At 38.9% G+C, this 12,658-nt stretch overlaps 1 protein-coding gene and 1 long non-coding RNA gene across 26 annotated transcripts in view; one reads left to right on the forward strand and one right to left on the reverse strand.

The window, feature by feature from the left end:
* LOC116413927 (uncharacterized) overlaps nucleotides 1-12,658 on the reverse strand; it is an 87,932-nt gene that overhangs the window by 42,015 nt on the left and 33,259 nt on the right. For 10 of the 21 annotated variants that reach the window (XR_015295163.1, XR_015295173.1, XR_015295160.1 and 7 more), the window contains 2 exons: nucleotides 9,380-9,660; nucleotides 8,867-9,212 (listed from right to left, as the gene is read on the reverse strand). The exons of 5 other annotated variants lie outside the window; for them this stretch is intronic. This is a non-coding gene — a long non-coding RNA (uncharacterized LOC116413927). Of the gene's footprint in view, nucleotides 1-8,866; nucleotides 9,661-10,172; nucleotides 10,338-10,413; nucleotides 10,696-11,305; nucleotides 11,514-12,658 lie in introns of those variants that run through there. 6 more of the 21 variants (XR_015295170.1, XR_015295168.1, XR_015295169.1 and 3 more) reach the window with 4 other exon arrangements.
* Nucleotides 1-12,658, forward strand: part of LOC100865695 (uncharacterized) — a 42,390-nt gene that overhangs the window by 20,685 nt on the left and 9,047 nt on the right. The window lies entirely within an intron of this gene.

Raw genomic sequence — 12,658 nt, forward strand, 5'->3', positions numbered from 1 at the left:
AAATCAATTGTATGTCCAACAACTTTTACATTTTAATATAAATATTCTTCAAAATTAACATTACTTAGAATTTTCGCACATTTCAATAGTTATCTCTCTCGAAATAAATAAGTAAATTGTACATGTTCAAAAATATCGTTATCTACGTCATTATTCGATCGAGTCACCCTATACATGGTGATATAAAAGTATCGAATCTTCATTCGGTACACATCTCCAAAGATAAAATATCATCATTTAAGTTTCCACATCATCCAAATTTCTTTATTCGATCGAGCCACCCTGTATATCGTGGTATAAAAGTATCGAATTCAAACTTGTAACTTCGTCAATGTAATAATTCAGTACACATCTTCAAAGATAAAACGATTATCATCTAAATTTCCCCAATCCACACTTTCCAAATTCTCCCATTCGATTGTGCCACCCTATATATGATGGTATAGAAACCTTGAATCCAAAGTGTAGCTTCGTTGAATAGACATCTCCAAAGATAAAACTATCCACATCCAGATCTCCACAATTCACACACCTGCCAAATTCTATCGTTCGATCGAGCCACCCTATACACGGTGGTACAAAAGTATCGAATCCAAAGTATAGCTTCGTTCAGTAGACGTCTCCAAAGATAAAACTATTATCATCCGGGTCTCCACAATTCACACACCTGCCAAATTCTTTCGTTCGATCGAGCCACCCTATACACGGTGGTACAAAAGTATCGAATCCAAAGTATAGCTTCGTTCAGTAGACGTCTCCAAAGATAAAACTATTATCATCCGGGTCTCCACAATTCACACACCTGCCAAATTCTTTCGTTCGATCGAGCCACCCTATACACGGTGGTACAAAAGTATCGAATCCAAAGAATAGCTTCGTTCAGTAGACGTCTCCAAAGATAAAACTATTATCATCCGGGTCTCCACAATTCACACACCTGCCAAATTCTTTCGTTCGATCGAGCCACCCTGTACATGGTGGTATAAGGGTTGTTGAACCCAAAGTGTAGCCTCGTCAACGGCGCGACGTTGAGTGGCCGTAAGGAACTTCGAAGCGCCTCGTTTCACCAGTCATAATTTTCAGGATTCCCGATGCAATGCTATAAAACAAAAGGGTCCGGTCTAGCCAAGCCGCTTCTAAAGCCAACCTCTAAAGATATCGTCGAACGGTGACGCCGTGAGAAACGACATCCTCCCTTTTTCTTCCTCTCTTTGTTCCTTTGCCCACACGTAGGTGTCTTATCATTCCGCCGAGAAACATTCCACGTGCACGAATTCAATTTCCAATGGTAGGAATCTTCCATCCGTGGAATCGAAGCAGTTAGGGAGGCGGGTGAAGGAGGAGGGGAAGAGGTAAACGTCGAACGTCTCACAACGTCTTTCGAAATTATTCTAAACGTCCGGTATGGAAATGAGATTAGGCATGGCCAACGATTCGGTCGGAATATACATTGTTATCGTGGTAAATTCATAAGGTGGATATATTTTGAATGGAAAATGGACGTGTTCGTTCGCGAAAGAGAAGGAGCGTTGTTTTATTCCTTCTCTCGAGCGCAGAGTGTTGCTCGGTGTTTTACGACGCTGCTAACCTCGCGCATGTTTGAGGTTATGCCAGATGTGTGGATATGAGATATTGTATTATCTTGCTTTTCTATTTTTTTTTTTTTTTTTTTTTTATTTTCATCCCTTGCAAAGTCTATTAGAAAATTGTGCAACAACGCAGACACGCGAATCTAATCTAACAAGCTCATCTGATCTGAATTCGAAGCAAATTGTCGAGAAATTGTTGTTGGCAAGATATTCTGTAGATGGCGGTAGTTTACTAGATTAGTTGGGGGAAATGCAGGAATAAACTAGATATACGAGTAGTCCAACGATCGAATTATTTTATTTACGACTTTTTACTCGATAAAAGAAAAAGGAACAGTACTTGTGTGCTATTTGTGAATCTCTCTGTCAGACGATGAAACTGTTGAATTCTATACCGTGTTGGAAAGTTCTTGCAGATTGTTTTCGCGAGTAGGAAACATTGTTACTTCCTTCCTGCAACACTTTCCATTATTTTAAAATTAATCAACCACTTCCAAGTTGCCAAACATCCGCGAAGAAAGTCACTTCCTCTCAGTCATCTGCTTGATAGAACCCTAACACTTTCGCTTCCTTTTCTTCTTATATTTATCCATTTATTGAATAATATAAAAAAATAAATATACATTCTATCGTCGAAAATTTACGTATCAATCAACGCGATTCTTTTCCACAACAATATCATGAAAATGATATTGAAAAATCTTCTTCTCTATTGAAATTTCACGAGAATTGTATAATTATCATCGAAGTGTAATAATAGATTTTTATGTTAAACCAAATTTTCTTATCGCTCCCTTAATGTAATATTTCATTTAAGAAAAAAAACTCATTTCATTTTAAGAAAGCATTTTATCAAATGCCTCGACAAATTATTATGCACTTTCCAGCACGTTCAAAAGCAAGACGTTCAATTTCTCTAAAAACTGGTTTCGTCGATTTGCACGATAGGTTTCAACGAGTTTTGAAATTATTCTTCGCGGCGGATTACGTGTATCTACGTTATTCCATGATTTATGAATCAAGCCATTCGCCAGGATTAAGACTTGTGGGAAAGTGCGGTTTGTTTTTACTCGTGTAATGATGTAGATATAATGTTAAGACGATTTGTAAATACGAAACATTTCCGCGGTGGATTATTTGATTTTGAAACAATTCTCACGAATTTTATAATGAATTGAACCATACTTACCAGACGATTTCGTAAGTCATTAGCCGTTGAAATTCGTTATACATACCAGTACTGCACCGGATATTATTTATTAAGTGTAATCAATTCCAAAGTTCCAGGCTATATTTGACAGACAAGTTGTTCCAATCCTCTATAACAATTTAATGTAAGAAACTTCGCTCGGAGTGTAATAATATATTTGTCACGGAGCCCTGTCTCAAGCTTTGGATCAAATGCAATCTCTTTTCTAAGAATTCTAGAACTTAGCTTAAGGATGAATCGAGTAAATTTAAAAAAAAAAAAAGCTACAACTCTGACTTTCTTTTCCCTTTCTTCTTAAATATCATCAACAAATAAAGTCAATTTATCTCATCATCACCATTACACTCATATTATATTTTCCCCCATACAAACACGCAAAGAATAAAATCAAAACGCAAAAAAAAAAAAAAAAAAAAAAAAAAACTCAATTCACATTCTATTCGAATTTCGTGGGAACACAAGCACGGTAAATAAGAGACACTATGTATCCATCCATTCCTCTGAGAGCAATGCTAAAGACGCAGCGCGCACCAAACCGGTCATTTTCACGCGTTGATAATGAACAGTTTCCCAAGCGAGGCACAGCTCGGTAGTCAGGGGAGGAACAATCATCATAAGTTACTTGAAAAACGAAATAAAACGGGGAGAAAAAGAAAGAGCAAGACACGGTGGAGTCGGTCTGACGGCGAAACCCGCATTCCCCATAGAAAATGACACGTAACAACGTTGCGCTATCTCGTGGGCAAAGTTGGAACGAAAGAGCATCGCCGGCCGAAAGATGATCCCCTTTGGATTGGCTATCGAGGGAAACGGGTCAGGAGCGTACCAGCTTAACTGCATTCCCGTTGCATCCTGTAATTTTCAGAGCGGTCGATTGCTTTTCTGGAAACCAGCCACGTAGAAAATGGCCACTTTACGTGTTGAAATTGTGGTGGACAGTGGACAGACGAGAGAAATGGATCGAGAATTTCAAAGATTTCACAATCCAATTGAAATATTTATAGGTATAGAAATTTTTATTTCGTTATTGATTCGAATCAATATTTGTGTCGATATCTGTTGATTGATGACTGTGTTCCTAATTAAACGTTAGAAAGCTATTAGAATGAAAATATAACGCATAATCAGAGATTATGCATCTCAATGAAAGTTATTTTTAGTAGTTAAAAAAAAAGAGAGAGAGAGAGAAACTTAAAATTATCATTTTAATAGGTTTGTTATTTACGTCTTCTGAAAGTGACAAACCACTTTCAATTTTGAAATCCGCGACAAATAGAAACGCGCAACGAACTGGAAGGGAATTAATATAATAGAACGAATAAGATAAAACTCGACAGTTTAATCGTATTATATTGGACATTCTTTGCCGATGTACGAGATCGTTGATCGAGATTTTAAAACTAGTTTGACGATAAAAATTAAATAGGGAACGTATCACATCCTGTAACTGATTAATCCAATTGCTCTGATGTAACTGCAGCCGGTTAATTAGATCATTTAAGGTCATCTATCTGGCTTTTTTTATTACCATTACCACGAAGCTATATACAGGTTCGTTCACCTATATCACTCTTACTTCTATTTGCAACAGCACCTGTCAAGTTCAAGTCTATCAGATGAAATAACCAACTTTAAGCAAAAATTGTACGCACGAACATTTATCTACAATTATCCCTAATGTGTAATTTTTAAAGTATAAAAGTATTTGTCTATCTTTTAATTTTTAACAGGCAATCCACAATCGGTATCTAAATTGTTGTAAAAACATTATAACAAATTTCCTCGGCCTTATATCTAGATGAAACGTGAACGATGAGCTTCTTCTCATCATCTGGATACATTATCACGCGAGATCTGCATTTTTGGACAAGCTGAATCATCACCAAGCTGATCACTCGTTCTCGCCTAATTCTCTTCCCAATTGCACCTATCGCACCCAGCGAATCAGTCATCCTCAGCCACCCAATTCCTCAGACACAGTTACTCGATTATTCACAATCAGAGTTCGTTCAGAACTACAGTTACCTACTGAATCATCTAGCCGCCACTTCAAAAAGATTTTCTACCTTGTTTGTCAAGATTAAAATTTTCCAAGGAAGACAATAATTCTTCGATCGTCGAGTTATTACTTTTAACTAGCCTGGTCAAACAGTTTTGTCGCTAGATGGCGCCCCCTTCCAGCGAACACATCCTAGATAGAAAAATATTATCAAACTAAATCCAACAAAATGAAACATCCAAGGTCCATTGCACTTTTAGGAAACGAGGGAATCATTCCTCCAATCATCAAGAGTTAAACGGCCCAAACACCATCATATGCACGCCTCGATCTGGCTCGCGTGGCCATATAAATAATACTGGAAGCACCACGCGAAACCGGAAGCGATTAACCGGATTACGTGATCTGGAGGCACCGTTCCAGCGAAACTTCTTCTATCCCCTTCCGCCCGTGTTGGAAGCCGTGGGGAGGACTCGTTTCGTTCGGATCGACTCGCTGGACCGGTAACCGCGCTAGAGTTTGTTCACATGGGATGTTGGAAACGTTGGTTCGTGCTTTTCCACTCCCCTTGCTCCGTGTGGAAACTTGGCCAGCTCACGCGTGCGCGTGAACGTGAATACGACGGTAGTATAGGCAGAGGGGGGGAGAAAGAGAGGAGGAGGAGGAGGTAAACGAGGTGTAACACGATCTGGTTAAACGCGATTAGAGGATTTGAAAGGAAGACAAAAATAGTAGGGATTCAGTTGAACGGTAAGATCGTTCATATAAAATTTTGATAATTCTTCGTTTTCCAAACGAACATATCGTGTTTTATTATCAGCTTGAACAACTTTCATCGTTGAATAATATCGCAATGGCCGGAAGAGTTAGGCCATGATACGGCGTAAAAACATCCGCTACGACAATTTTCGTCGATTCAAACAGATCCCCAATCGTCCAACGAGCCACGAAGGAGAGGACGGTGATGCCGATGAAGCGTGACAGTGGAACACGCTCCTCGTCCAGATGAACGAAACGAAGTCGACGACTCGTTGTCCCGCGAGCGTAACAGTAACAGGAGGAGGAGGAGGAGAGCCTTTTTCACGCGACCGTGACTCGGCGGTATCGCCACCTTTTCCTGGTCCCCTCCCCTCCCCTCCCCTTCTGGGCCTTTAAACTCGTTGCGTCGATAGATGGCGCGGTGGAGACCTTGACCTGCGGTAAAGGAAACAGGGGCGATGGTAGGAGGAAGTAATAGCGGTCTGGCTGGTGGCTGAACGATAATGGGCCCGGCCGGGGCCCTCGAAGGGGGCCCACCGTTAATTACGGGTCGTTGTGCTTTGTTCCTCGCCTCTTGCAACTTGCTCTTTGATCTCCATTCGCGATATTCGAAGTGTATCGACTTCTCGAGCGAAGGATCGGAGGATTATGTATGTAACAGGCGTGATGTTGAAATAATCAAGAGACATTTCAGAGATTCGCAAAAGGTTTTTTCGCGTGCAGGGAATTTCGTGGGTTGCGTGCGGTTGATTTATGACGGCGTTCAGGCCGATGGGCGTGTCGCGTGCGAGAGGAGGAAATGGTCGGATAAATGAATGCACGTGTTGTTTACTGTTATCCACGGGGCAAGAATGCAGGCACGATGCCCCGCTTTACGCGTGGAATGATAGATTAGTTTGTGAAAGAAACAATTACCGCCACTTTTAAATTTTCTCCAAACGGATTAATATGAATAACGTTCTTTGATATAAATATAGTTGTTAATATATTTTGGAGAGATTGGAGAAACTTATTTAAAATACGTCCACAAATGTGACAGCCTTTGAAAAGTACTGTTAGCGTTCGAACACTTTGCTCCCTTTCCTTGGGAAACACCCTCTTCATGCAACACCTCGCGGGTCCTCGTGACTAGTTCGCTCGAAAGGATCGTGGCGGTATTCTTCTGATCACCGAGAGCAGGTCTGGCAATCGTTCGGGTTACGATTTCAAGGCTGGAGAATGGTGGAACTCGATTCTTTCGAGAAATAGTCGAATCCTTGTTTCGATTACTTTCGAAAAATATCTATGTATATAAATGGAGAATCAAGATTTATACCGATTCTGATCTTCCACGTGTAATCCTCCAATTTTCCACGATTGCTCAATATTTTTTTCCTTTCGTGCATTTCTTTCGAAACTTTAGCTCGAGATCCATACGGTGATTTTTCGTAATAATAATTTCGTAATTCGATGATGGAATATCAAAAAAATCCACGATCCACAAATCCATTTATTTATTCGTCAAAGAATAACTTGACCTAACCTAAAATTTACATTCCGACCAATCACTTCGAAAATGGAACGCGTTAATTATAACCTCGAAACAAATTTTCACAAAACGAACGACATTTCTTCGAAGAGGTAGAGCTACGTCGGAACGACAAATCGTCGAAAAACGCATTCACCGTGACCAAAGCTTAACAGGGACACAACGACGGCCGGCCAGACCGGAAGAAATCGAGAGTGGCTCGACGAGAGAGCCGGGACAAGGTCGTAATCCCAAGGAGGTTGGAAAGGAGGGAAAGCATTTAACTGAATCGTTGTGCTTGAACCGAGACCCCGAGCGTTCTCGAAAGTATCGCGCGGTTGCATAAGCGCGGCTAACCTAACCTCGGGCTATGGGCGAGGGTGATCGATTTAATTTTTCGTCCCGGCCTGGTTTGCACGCTCGAAAGAGGTTTTACGAGGAACGGACGTCTATCCGAGGCGCAAGATAGAAAGTCGAGATTACTGCCTACGTAAGAGATATATAATTCGATGTTTATTAGAACAAGCTGATCGCGAGGTTGATTAATGGATTGGATCGTTGCGAGCGATCGATTGCGAAAATTTGTCGTCTAGGTTTGATTCGATCGCGATATTTCTTTCTTTCTTTATTATTATTATTATTAATTATTAATTCTCTTTCGTTGGATCGAGACGAGATTTACGAGGGATTCGTGTGACAGATAGGTTATGTCGAAGTATGAAACGAAATAAAAGTTTTTAACATCGAGATATTGGTTCATTGCCAATGTTATAGATATTAAAGAAACAGTATTGTTTCTTGCAAATTGTTACGTGGCATTAAATAACCAAATGTGTCATCTATTTCGTATACCATCGACTAGCAAAATCTAAAACTAGTTTTACAATCGTTAGGCATCGAATATTTGTCAACGAAATTTTTTATTATTTATTTACTTATTATTTGTATCACAATTCCAAGAACCAAAAACTTTAACCTTCGAATTTAATTTCATAGAACGCTAAAAACGATTCTCCCTCGAGTCCAATCGTTTATCAGTCGATCCACGGAGCCGGGTAAAAAGAAAGTGAACCGTGTTCCACGCAAGTATCGCGAGGGTGTCGTACCCATCGCTAATAGGGTCTCGTTCCTGCGTTGATCGGTGCCTTCCGTGTGCATAACTGTCGCGGTGTGTTACTCGGTTGAAAAACGAGCCAACTATTTCAGCACCGGTGATTATTACGTGGAACTATTCAGGCGGGAGTTTGAAACGGCGGAAACAGGCGTATAACCGTGGTGAGCGGCTTAAGAGGGGATCGTCGAATGCGACCGAGACTGCCCTACGTAAACTGCGCTCGGTCGGATTGATTAATTCGTTTTTAATTGTAAAATGGATCGTTCTAACGGGTCCGGCCAACGGATAATGCACGCAGTCTACGGCCAATTAGAGGAGCCGTGAAGGATTTTGTAGAATGAACGGAACGCTGCGCTGGCTAGTGGAACCGTTGTTCGTACCGATCCAAGGAGCGATGGTGATGTAGGTGATGGTGGTGATGATGATGATGATGATGATGATGATTGGAAGATGAGTAATTAGGGATTCGCGAGATGTTTTATCCTCTCTGATGACTTTATGCAGTTTTGACGAGGAAATATCAAAGTGGCTGTTATTATTATTAAGATGTGGGGAGGATTATAATTAATGATCTCGAGTTTCCTCTCCAGTAGCTCGCTCGAGTTTTGGCAACTCTGATTTATTATTTCGCTTTGCAGAGAGCAGGAAGAGGAAGGATTATATGGAGAATGGAGAAAAAGAGTAGAAGGGCAGTGTTACGTTTTTTATTTAATTTTCATTAACATTTAACATTTTCTCGCAATAAAAATTTATCTCCACTTCTTATTCTGCGAATATTCCACGTGTGCAGTAGATACTCTCGTTCTCGACTAAATTCATAAATCGTGAAAGTTCTCTCCATTCTCGACGCGTTGTTTCTATTATTTTGCATACGTGAGCGATAGCCGCGTAGGCGATACTCTCCCCTCGATGACAGCTGTTCAACCGGAAAAGTATCGGCGCGACTTCTCTGGTTTCTGGTCCGCGAACCATGACGGTGAAACGAAGTTTTCTCAAGATGAAAGAGCGCGCAACACCTTTCGTTCTCTGTAATTCTTTGTAATTTTAACTTTATCTCGAGTTACTCGGGGAGAAAAACTTTTAATTAAATTATAAAATCTACAATGTTTGTATCACGAGATGGGATGATGATTAATGGAATGGAAATTCTTTATTAATTATTCATACGAAGCGTGATACATAAATAGAAAACTTATTATACCTGTGTTGCTCTTCTTGTTATACACGAGACAAGTTTCCTCGTACCATGAATTTCCATCAAGGTTTTCGATCGAGAGATCATCGTGAAACGAGCAACGTTCTCGCATCAACTTTTCATTTCCTCGACGAGTGTTTATATAACGTATCGAAGCCGCGTAATAATATTCTAAAAATCCAAAAGAAAGCGCACCAGCCATTAAATGTCAACCGATTGTTCAACCAAGTTAAACTGGATTTTAAAAAATTTATATCCTCTTCTTCTTCTTCTTTCTGCAACGAACACTGAAAACACACAACGATGTATTATCGTAACGTTTGCAACTTCGTTTTTTTTTTTTTTTTTTTTTTTACTTCCGATCAATGGATAAGCGATGGAAGTTTCTACTTGTTTGGAAAGTGGGACACTCTTGGATTACGTAGATCCGTAGAAAATTGCTTATGCATCCAACGCAACGATTGTTACAATTTTAATCAACGAAAAAAATTTATTTATCATCAATATTAATGATTAATCAATTAAAATCGGAACGATCTAAATCCATCCAGAGGATCGAAATTTTAAAATTTCGATTTCTCTCGGGAGGGGAAAAAATTGCAACGGCCTGTTTTTGTTAACACACGGTCGAGCGCGTTAATGGCGCATCTTCGTGGAACACGCACGCGGTGTTGTCTCATCGACTTCCTAGTGGAGCGATATCGCGAAAAATTGCCTTTCACGAGGCGGCGTTACGTGCGTGCACGAGGCTCCGTGCCATTCGAGTGAGCGGGTTTGGGAACCGAGGTCTTTACAATACCGTTTCAATTCCATTTGCTTTGCGCTCGAAAGTCGCGGAAGCTCTCCCTCGTAGCGTAATGCGTTTATCAGATACGCGGTAACATCGTCGTTGATTGTTATGCGGCCGAGAGATCTTGGGAACATCGTCTGGCAAGAAAGTGTTTCTTCACGAAAAACACGTGACCTGGAAACCGTTCTTGTTTGTGATCTCGGATTACGTTTGTATCTCGCTGGTATTATTATGTTTTTAGTCGGCTTACGGTTTCTTTGGTGCAGTTTTTTTCGACTATTTAAAAGCACGAGTAATTGGTGAGAATGGTTGGTAGATGAATCGACTATTGTCCGATCATTGGTCGATAATAGGTTAGTTAGTTGAGGAGTGATCATGAGTTGATCTCTCTCTCTCTCTCTCTCTCTCTCCATTGATTGGCTATTAATAAAGTGCTCGATCGTAAATTGACCTCTGATTAGCTATTGTTTGATCGTAAGTTGATGTCCGATTATTTATTGACCATTAACGTAGATCATTGATTGATCAATGGGTGATCTTGAAGATGAATTATACTGATTGTAATTAAAATATAAAATTACAATTAATAGTATTCTAATTATGGAAATGATAAAAATAATAACGATGACGTATTTGCAAAGATTTTTCATAAGAAATGTAGATTTTTTTTCAAAGCTTCGATTTTCTAATTGATCACAAAATTGATAACAAATGTATCATATCTCATCACATCCTGAATTTGAATACATATGAATGTACAATACGAACGAATGCTGTCATAAAAAAGTTTTGTTTCTCAAAGAGGAAGTGAAAGGGTGATGTAAAATAAATTATTGATATTTATTTAAAGTATTTGAATGATAATAACGAACCGATTTGCAAAAATTTTGAAATCTTTTAATAAAGTTAAACAAAGTTGCAATGAAAGTGTTCGTCAAACGAGTTATTCCAGCATTTATATTTCAGCTTTCTTTATAAGTTAAAAAAGAAAGAAGATTAAATATGATCTCTATATTTCATAATGAAGAAAAAATTAAATATAATTTTCGAATTCACTCTTCGAATTCACTTTCACGAATCGAAACTCGTATCAAAATGAAATTATCCCCAACAAATCTCAATCTTCCTTTCATATTACTTACCCGTCATTCAACCAGATTTCTTCCTCTTCCATCCAAATCACCCAATAAAACCATGTTTTTCATATATATCCTCGATTCAACTTTATTTTCAAATTATTCTCAAGATTTCACTTTCAACACGTCAAAACTCTTTTCATGATTCATAATTCCATCCCACTCTCTGACGTGTTCAATTTGTCTTCAATCTCCTTCTCTCTTTAGTAAATTTCTACGAATGTGATGTAACATATAAATGATTAAGTATCAAAATGTACCCCCAAATCTAGGGGATGATGACGAGAAAGTTGACTTTTATCCTTGCTTCAAAATTCATTGTTGCTCAATTTCAGCAAACTTTCATTTTCATTGGTTCTTCTTTTCTTTTCCTTTTCCTTTTTTTTTGTTGATTTTTTATGCAAATATCTTATATATATTTTAGAAGAAAGATAGATCAAGGATCGATAAATTATCATGGATAAATATTGTTTCATAAGAATGATTAATCTTTTTATCCAAGTTTTGTATAGCAATTCGTAATAAGATTATTATTATATAAGCGATTGATTTTTGAATTGGATTTTTTTGCAAATGGATCGAATGGGATTCCATGCCAATTTTTTGATGATTCTTTATAAAACATCTTCGAATTATCAATAATAATCAAAATTCTATTATACGGGAAATTCTATTATTTTTAATAAAAACGTACACCCATCCAAGTACCGATCGCGGCCAGCGTAACTTGACTTTGATTATCGAATGAAAACCATCTATCGCACATGACAAAATCGTCATCTCTCTATTTTTTTATTTATTTCTGTATTTATTTAGATAATTTTCCTCGCGACGATAAGAATATTCTTCTGAAAAGAATCTGATTAATAACTGCGTCACAGTTTCATTATCTCTTTCAATTTCACTCTTCACGAACAACACGTAACACGTAATTCCAAAAGGCAAAGTATCGCCTCGTTTGGTAGCTAAATTCGTTTGCTCGTAATGGGGCATCAATTACACGCTGATGCACAACGCGCAGGGTGCGTTCACGCACGGAGCAAGAGAGAGAGAGAGAGGAGAGGAAAGGAAAGAGAGAAGGATGGTTATGCAACGTGAAAGTCGTCGACGTTGGAATTCATTCTTACTTCCCAGCTTGCCCTGACCTCCGAGATAATGAGAGTGATCTGAATAATCTGGTTCGGTATGTATTTGGCAATGTGTTGGCCGGCCTAATGAGTATCGGTGTGGTACCCTCGATTTCTTTTTCATTTCTCGCAACGAGAATGATTAGCATACGGCTCTCCTTGCGTAATTCTGGCCAACGTAATTGGTTACTGCGTGGGTACGCATCAGAGATCAACAGATATTACCTATAGA

The sequence above is a fragment of the Apis florea genome, unplaced genomic scaffold (genome assembly GCF_048593485.1).
Source record: "Apis florea isolate Af1SG1 unplaced genomic scaffold, ASM4859348v1 contig_2201_pilon, whole genome shotgun sequence".
In the NCBI taxonomy this organism is placed as follows: domain Eukaryota; kingdom Metazoa; phylum Arthropoda; class Insecta; order Hymenoptera; family Apidae; genus Apis; species Apis florea.